The sequence below is a fragment of the Microtus pennsylvanicus genome, chromosome 1 (genome assembly GCF_037038515.1).
Source record: "Microtus pennsylvanicus isolate mMicPen1 chromosome 1, mMicPen1.hap1, whole genome shotgun sequence".
NCBI classification, from domain to species: domain Eukaryota; kingdom Metazoa; phylum Chordata; class Mammalia; order Rodentia; family Cricetidae; genus Microtus; species Microtus pennsylvanicus.
This window is the reverse complement of record NC_134579.1, coordinates 142,112,818-142,121,219: the sequence shown is the minus strand read 5'-3', so window position 1 is coordinate 142,121,219 and position 8,402 is coordinate 142,112,818.

Sequence of the window (8,402 nt, the reverse complement as noted above, 5' to 3'; positions counted from 1 at the left end):
GTTTGGTTATAGCAGCAGAAATGGCCTGGCATACTGTCTATGAATACTTCTTGACTGTGTATCCATAGTTTTCCATGAAAATTCTGAGGGAATGAATGCCCCACTCCTACCACGTGGAAACAACACACCAACTAGGCAGGGCTGTGCATGGTGACCCAGAAGAACGGCAGGAAAACAGAAGAATCTGATATCTGGGTGGTCAGTATTTATTTTATTTATTTACTTACTTACTTATTTGAAACTTGGTATGTAAACCAAGAAGGCCTCAAGTTCCCAGGTGCCTACTTACCTGCCCCTGCCCTAAGTGCATACGTGAAGGCATCTACCAGCACACCCCGCCTTACCTCTTGGTTTGATTTATTATTATTACTGGAGGGGGTGTATCCCAGAGTGAGTATGAAGGCTAAAGGACAATCTCATGGAGCTGGTCCCCTCCTCTTACCTTTGTCATCTAACGACTGAATTCAGGGTCCCAGAGCTGTGCGGTGGCTGGCTTTACCCACTGAACTTTCTTGCCCTGTTTCTGTTCTATTTTGGTTTTGCTCTTCTGGTCCTTTTAAATTTATAAATTTGCAGCCAGAGTGATGGCAGAGTGGGTAAAGGCTTCTGCTACCGATACCAATGACCTGAGTTCCATCCCTGGTACTTACCTCGTGGGAAAAGAGAACTGAGTCCCAGGGCCTGCAGCACGGGCTCACCTCCTCCACCCAGCGTCTTCACGGTTTCCTGCCTATCACTAGCTGGGAGAAACAGATCCAACTGAGTGTGTATTTCTTTCCCACCATCGTACAGTCAAAATATCATGAGTCAAACCATCCTTTCATGCAGGACCATCTGTATTTATGGTTGAAATGACAGTGTGGCTGGGGTTTATTTGGGAGAGTCTGGCAGAGGTGGGAGAAAGCGATGTGGCCTGAGACGAAATAAGAGATAAGTACTAGTGGGAACAGTGCCTAAGTGGTGAGGCAAACTGTCATCCCAGCACGCAGAAGACTGGGGCAGGAGGCTGGGGAGCTGTGGGGCAGCCTGGGTTACAGCAAGACCGTTGTGTGTGTGTGTGTGTGTGTGTGTGTGTGTGTGTGTGTGTGTGTGATGTAAATATGGCATAACAGAAATGTATGTGTTAATATGTGTGTATGTTTCATATTTGTGGCTTTCCCTCCACCACGTGAGTCCCAGGGATTGAAACTCAGATCTTCAGGCTTAGTAACAAGCACCTTTTCCTGCTGAGCCTTCTCGACAGCCTGGTATTTTAATGATTCTTGATCTCTATTATAGTACTCCAGTCTATTCTGATTTATCAGAAAAGGTCTCACACAGCCCAGCACAGCCACGAACTTGACGTGAGGTGACAGTATGGCCTTGAACTCCTGATCTTCCGTCGGCTATTTCCTAAGAGCTGGGATAACAGGTGTGCGCCACTGTGCCAGACTTTCCTCATCTTAATCTCAGTTTGATGAGATAGGGTTCTGCTTCCGGAACTCAGCTAGGTTTGGAATTCACTGTGTAGCGAAGCTGGCTGTGAGCACGCAGTCTTCCGCTGAGCTCGTTATGTGTGGCTAGAATTGCAGGCTTGACCCACCAAACCCATTTTAACTTTTGTAGAATATCACCTTAGGGTGATGAAACATGACAACCAAAGGCAACTTGGGGAGAAAGGATTTATTTGGCTTTCACTTCCACGCTTCACCACTGAAGGAAGTAAGGACAGGAACTCAAGCAGGACAGGAACCCGGAGGCAGAAGTGGATGCAGACACCATGGAGGGGTGCTGCTTACTAGCTTGCTCCCCATGGTGTGTCTGCCTGCTTCCTTATAGAACCCAGGACCACCAGCCCAGGGATGGCCCCACCCACAATGGGTTGCCTCCCACATCAATCACTAATTAAAAAATGCCCTACAGGCTTGCCTGCAGCCTGATTTTATGGAGGCCTTTTCTTATATTTTCATTTTTTCTGGTTTTTCTAGATAGGGTTTCTATGTGTAACAGCTCTGGCTGTCCTAGAACTGACTTCATAGATCAGGCTGACATCGAACTCTAAGAGATCTGGCTGCCTCTGCCTCCTGGGTGCTGGGACTCAGACTGGATGCTGGTTCACCTCTAAACTCTATAGGGCATGCACCACTACCATCCAGTACCTGTACAGTTTTCAATGGATAGAGAGCCCCGAAGATACCAGGAAGATAGGCATTGGCACCATACCACCTGACTCAGGAAGCTGAGACAGGAAGATTGGAACAATTTTGAGGCCAACCTAGACTACCCAGTGAGATCTAGTAGGATGAATAAAATAAGATGGTTAAAACGTCAGGTGCTTATAGAAAGAGTCCTAATTGATTTCCCTGTTGTGAGCAGGACGTGATGGTGCACAGCTGTGATCAGAGAGAGCACTAGGAGGCAGAGGCAGGAGCGTTGACACTAGGTGACGCTACCATAAAGTGAGACCTCGTCTCAAAATGAAACAAAACATCAAACAGGTTTTACTCTTCTCTAAGTAGAACTGTAACCCCAGAATGTGGCCAAGACCAACCTTCATCTCTATTCGGTCAGACCTGGGCAACCCTCATACAATCTGAAGGTGAACTAGCACCCAGTCAAAATAACCGGGTCACAAGAAAGAAAGGGGGGGAAGCTAAAGAGACGGCGCACAGTTAAAAGCCCCCCCCCACAAACACACACAAAGAGATGGAGGGAGGGGGAGGGAAGGAAGAAGGGGGAAGAGAAGGAGAGAGGAGGGGAGGAGGGGGAGGGAGGGAAGGAGGGGGGGGAGAGAGAGAGAGAGACTCTTACAGCCCAAACTGGCCTTGTTCCCTCTGTAACCAAGGATAACCACTGTGGTGGTTTAAATAAGAATGGCCACCAGGCGGTGGTGGCGCACGTCTTTAACCCCAGCACTAGGGAGGCAGAGGCAGGTGGATCTGCATGAGTTCAAGGCCAGCCTGGTGTACAAGAGCTAATTCCAGGTCAGCTAGGACTGCTACACAAAGAAACCCTGTCTCGAAAACCCAAAGGGGGCAAAAAAAGAATGGCCCCCGTAAACTGGATGATGGTGGCATATACCTTAACAGCCTGGTTTACAAAAGTGAATTCCAGGACACCCAGAGCTACACACAGAGAAACCGTATCTCAGGAAGAAAAAAAAATGGCCCCCACAGGCTCATGTATTTGAATACTTAGCCACCAGGGAGCAGAACTCTTTGATAGAATTAGAAGGATTAGTTGGTGTGTCACAGTGGTGGACTGTAAGGTTTCAAAAGCCCATGCCCGGCCCAGTCAGTCTCCACACACCCCCCTGCTTGAGGATCAGAATGTAGCTCTCAGCTACTTCCCCAGCACCACCCCTGCCTGTAAAGCCATCCCCCAATTAAATGCTTTCTTTTATACGAGTTGTGTTGGTCATGGTGTCTCTGCACGGCAACAGAATAGACTAAGGGAGTTCTACTCCGATGACTAAGGGTTCAAATGTGTAAGCCCAGGCTGGAGAGATGGCTCAGAGGTTAAGAGCACTGGCAGCTCTTCCAGAGGTCCTGAGTCCAGTTCCCAGCACCCACATGGCGGCCATTCTTACAGAGGCCGCCACAGTCAGCATGCTTGTCTTCCCCGGTCCGAGGCAGTCTCTCTACCAATGGAGCTACACCCTCAGCCTAGTTAGCTTATTGCCCATTTGAGATAGGATCACCTATAACTCAGAGCATCCTTGAGCTCATTATGTAGCTGAAGATGGCCTTGAACTTCTGATCCTCTTGTCTTCTCCCACCCCAGTACTGGAATTATTAATCTGTGCCACCAAATCTGGTTTAACAACAGTTTTTCAAAAACTTAAAACCACATTGCTTTATGTATTTCCTTGGGAGTGGGACACACGCCGCTGTACTGTGGAGAGCAGAGGACAATTTTGGGAAGTTGGTTTTCTCCTACCACCATAAGGGTCCTGGGTATTGAACTCAGGTCCTCAGGCTTGATGGTAAAAGTGTTTAGCCACTGAGCCATCTCGCTGGCCTTAACATTTTTAAAATACCCATATAGCTTTAGCGTGGTGGCACACACCCTTAATCCTAGCACTCAGGGGAGGCAGAGGCAGGTGGATCTCTGTGAGTTTGAGGCCAGCTTGGTCTACAAAGTGAGTTCCAAGACAGCCAGAGATATACAGAGAAACCCTATGTCCAAAATCCAAAATATGTATATAGCTGGATATAGCGTTACACACCTGTAGTCTAGGAGCTTGAGAAACTGAAGCAGAAGGATTGCCGATTAAGGTCAACCTGGGCTATACAATGAGATCCAGGTTTAACAAAAAAGAAAAAGATTAAAATAAATTAATAAACATTAGTTGTGGTTCTGTAGAGCATAAATTCTCCTTGAAAGTTCCTTGGGCAGACTTGTTTGAAGGTTTGTAATACTTACCAGGTCCACCTGTCTGAAACCCCCTTGATCTGTTTTTTAGCCTGGGGTGGGGAGGTCAGGGTGAAGAGGAAATGCAGAAGTAAACAGGGCAATGGACCCCTGCAGGGCCAGGCGTGGGTAGCACAACCCTACATAGTAAACACCAGGCTGGGCAGTTTCTCATCAATTTCACCTCCGGGTCTCCCCCACTCCCCTGTCTATCCCACCCAAGACTGGGCTTATCTAAAGAGGCACCTGTAAACATCCAAAAAATAAACCACAACCAGAGGCCCAGGAGGAAAGGCAGCCATAGCTGAGTAACAAGATGGGACAGGAAACTGGGGAAAATAAGTGAGGATGGCAGGCCAGGCACTGGGGATGAAGTGGCCAAACAATGGTAGTAGTTACTACTGGGTTCTGCAAACCTGCCTTTCCTTACCCTGTTACCAGACTCTCAACTAAAGAGATCATGGTCAGGGGCTGGAGAGATGGCTCAGTGGTTAAGAGCATTGCCTGCTCTTCCAAAGGTCCTGAGTTCAATTCCCGGCAACCACATGGTGGCTCACAACCATCTGGAATGAGGTCTGGTGCTCTCTTCTGGCCTGCAGGCATACAGGCAGATAGAACACTGTATACATAATGAGTAAATAAATAAATATTTAAAAAAGAGAGAGAGATCATGGTCAATGATTAGGCAGTTGGAGCTCTACCATGCACAGGGGGCTCAGAAGCCCCCAACAACACCCTAAAAATTATCACCATGATCAGTTTTCCTTTTTTCAAGACACACACACACACACTGCCTGACGCCTTGCAGACCAGCCTGGCTTCAAACTCAGCCACTTGCCTCTCCCTCATATCTATGTCTCCCTATGTAGTCCAAGATGGATTAGAACCCGCGACCCTCCTGCCTCTGGCTCCCCGACACCGGAATTACAGACCTGAGTCAGCATGCTTTCCACTTCTGATGTAGTAGCATCCAGAGCTGTTCTGGGCCCCTCATTAGAAGCCTTGCTCTCCCATACATATGGCAGCCAGTGTGTCTCTTCTGCCTGGAAGGTTGTCCCTGGTTGAAGTATGTGTGGCATTATCCCGTGTGCATAGCCAGTGACTCAGACATCCCTAATTGCAGTTCCTGTACCTCAGTGTGTATTACGCTAGGCAAGCCTCACCCAGCTCCCCTGGCTCCCTTGTTTTGAGATGCTGTTCACTCTGTAGCCCAGACTGGGTTTGAACTTGCAGCAATATTCCTGCCTTCGCTGGGATTACAGCACCTTGTTGCTCATCTATCTTGACTATGTTCCATAAGTAGGTTCATGGGACTGAAGATTACTCTGGGTGTGAGTCCCAGCTATCCACTTAGCTTTGCCCAACTCCTCAGCCTCTCTGGAGCCCTTTTCTGCTCATCTCAATCTCTCTCTCTCTCTCTCTCTCTTTCTCTCTCTCTCTCACTCACACACACACACACACGTACACACAGGTGTCAATCCCAACTCTGCTATCCTCCCAATTTGTGACCTTGGGTGTGTTCCTTCTTGACCGCGAGTCTCACGCCCTCTGTGACAGGGAAGGAACAGAGTCCTCACCTCCTTGCCTGATAATGGCCTTCAAAGATTCATGCTTTTAAAGCACCAGGCACCCTAAGTACTGGTCAGCACTTGTTTGGATCCAGCTTTTCCTTGCTGTGTGACCCTAGACTGACGAATTTCCCTCTCTGAACCTCAGTTACCAGTCTGTAATACAGGGTTATAGCTGTGCTCCTCATGGAGTTGTGAGGATTGAACCAGACCATTTGGTAGCTGTGTTGCAGTATCTGCCTCTCATTGGGGCTACTGAACAGGCAAGACCGCCTAGGGGAGAAAGGCGCTTTAACTCCAAGCCTGAGAACCTGAGTCCAATTCTCAGGACCCACATAGTGGAAGGAGAGACTTGATTTCTAAAAGCTATCCTCTGACCTCTGTGTCCTGCAGTGCAAGCACACACATACAACACACATGCATATACAACACACATAATACATGCATATGCAATATACAGAAACACAGCACATACATATAGGACATACAAACACATACACATCACAATACACACATATACAACATACACAAATATACAACATACACATACAACACACATGTATACAATACACATCACACATATACGACACACATGCACACACATGTATACAAGACACATCACAATACAACATATAACACACATACAACACACATCACAAACATAAAACACACATTACACACAGCATACATCACATACACACAACACACAATACAACACACATATACAATACAAAAACATATGAAACACAAACAACACATATACAAAACATACATATACAACATACATATACAACACACAAATGCTAAAAGGAAAAGAATACTAGGTCCATGAGCCCAGTGACTCATGCCTGTCACTCAACAGCTGAGAAGCAAGGCGGGAGTTCCAGGCCAGCCCAGGCTACATCTCAAAAAACAAAAAAACAATTTCAAAAGAGAATTTTAGGAATACATCCTAGAGTGTGGCTGTGCTTTTGTTGGTGGTGGGTTTTTTTTTTTTGAGATTTATCTCTACAATTTCCAATTTTGTTTTAAATAATTTATTTTCTTTACATTGGGGTTTTGCCTACATGTATTTTATGTCTGTGTGAGGGTGTCAGATCCCCCAGAACTGGAGTTCACAGACAGTTATGAGCTGCCATGTGGGTGCTAGGAATTGAACCTGCGTCCTCTGGAAGAATAACCAGTGCTATCAACCACTGAGCCATCTCTCTAGCCCCTCTAATTTTTTTAAATGTGTGTGTGCATGTGTGTGTGCCTCGATTTTTGTATACCACATATGTGTGGGTGCCCAAAGAGGCCAGAAGAGGGCATCAGACCCCTGGAATGGGAGTTACAGGCTGTGAGCTGCCCAGTATGGGTGCTGGGACCCGAACTCAGGTTCTTCGTAAAAAGCAGTAAGTGCTCTCAACAGCTCAGCCATTTCTCCAGCCTCCTTCGTTGTTTTTAATTATGAATATCTATATGCACATGAGTACAGGTACCAGAGAGGTCAACAGCATCAGACTTCCCTGGAGCTGGAATTACAGGTAACTGTGTGCTGCCTGACCTTGGTGCTCAGAACCAAACTTGGATCATATGCAAGAAAGAGCATGAAGCACTCTTACCTGCTGAGCAGGCTCTGGCCCCTATTATTTGAGGCAGAATCTTAAATAGGCGATGCTGGCCTCAAACTGGCTACAAATAGCTAAGACTGGTCTTGAAATCTTTTTTTTTTAAATCTTCTTTTCTAAATTTATTTTATGTGCATTGGCATGAGGATGTCAGATCCTCTGGAACTGGAGTAACAGACAGTTGTGAGCTGCCATGTAGGTGCTGGGAATTGAACCCAGGTCCTCTGGAAGAGCAGTCAGTACTCTTAACTGCTGATCCATCTCTCTTAAACTTCTGATCCTCACTTTTCTACCTCTCAAAAGAAGGCAAACCACCTGGGGACTCAAGCATGCTCGATAGGTAAGTGCTCTACCATGGAGCTGACTGCCCAGGCCTCTGTGTGTGTCCTCTCAGCACTCCAGAGACTGAAGCAGGACAGAGTCAAAAGCTGTAGTAGGGGCTGAAGAGATGATGCAATGGTAAAGAGCACTGGCTGCTCTTCCAGAGGTCCTGAGTTCAATTCCCAGCAACCACGTGGTGGCTCACAGCTGTCTCTAATGGGATTTGATGCCCTCTCCTGGGATAAAGGTGTGCATGCAGATAGAACACTCGTATATTTATAAAATAAATCTTTTTTTAAAAAAAAAGCTGTGTGGGAAGGGTACTGAGGAGCCCCACTCCCAGGCGGTGAATTGAAGGATGTGAGGTCAAAGACTATGTAACAAGATGTAAGTCTGTTTCAAAACAAAAACAAAAACAAACAAACTATACCAGACATCAACAAAAACCCACCTGGCGGCACTGAGGTGGCTCAGCTTGGCCTATTACCAGGCTTGATGACCTGAGTTTGGT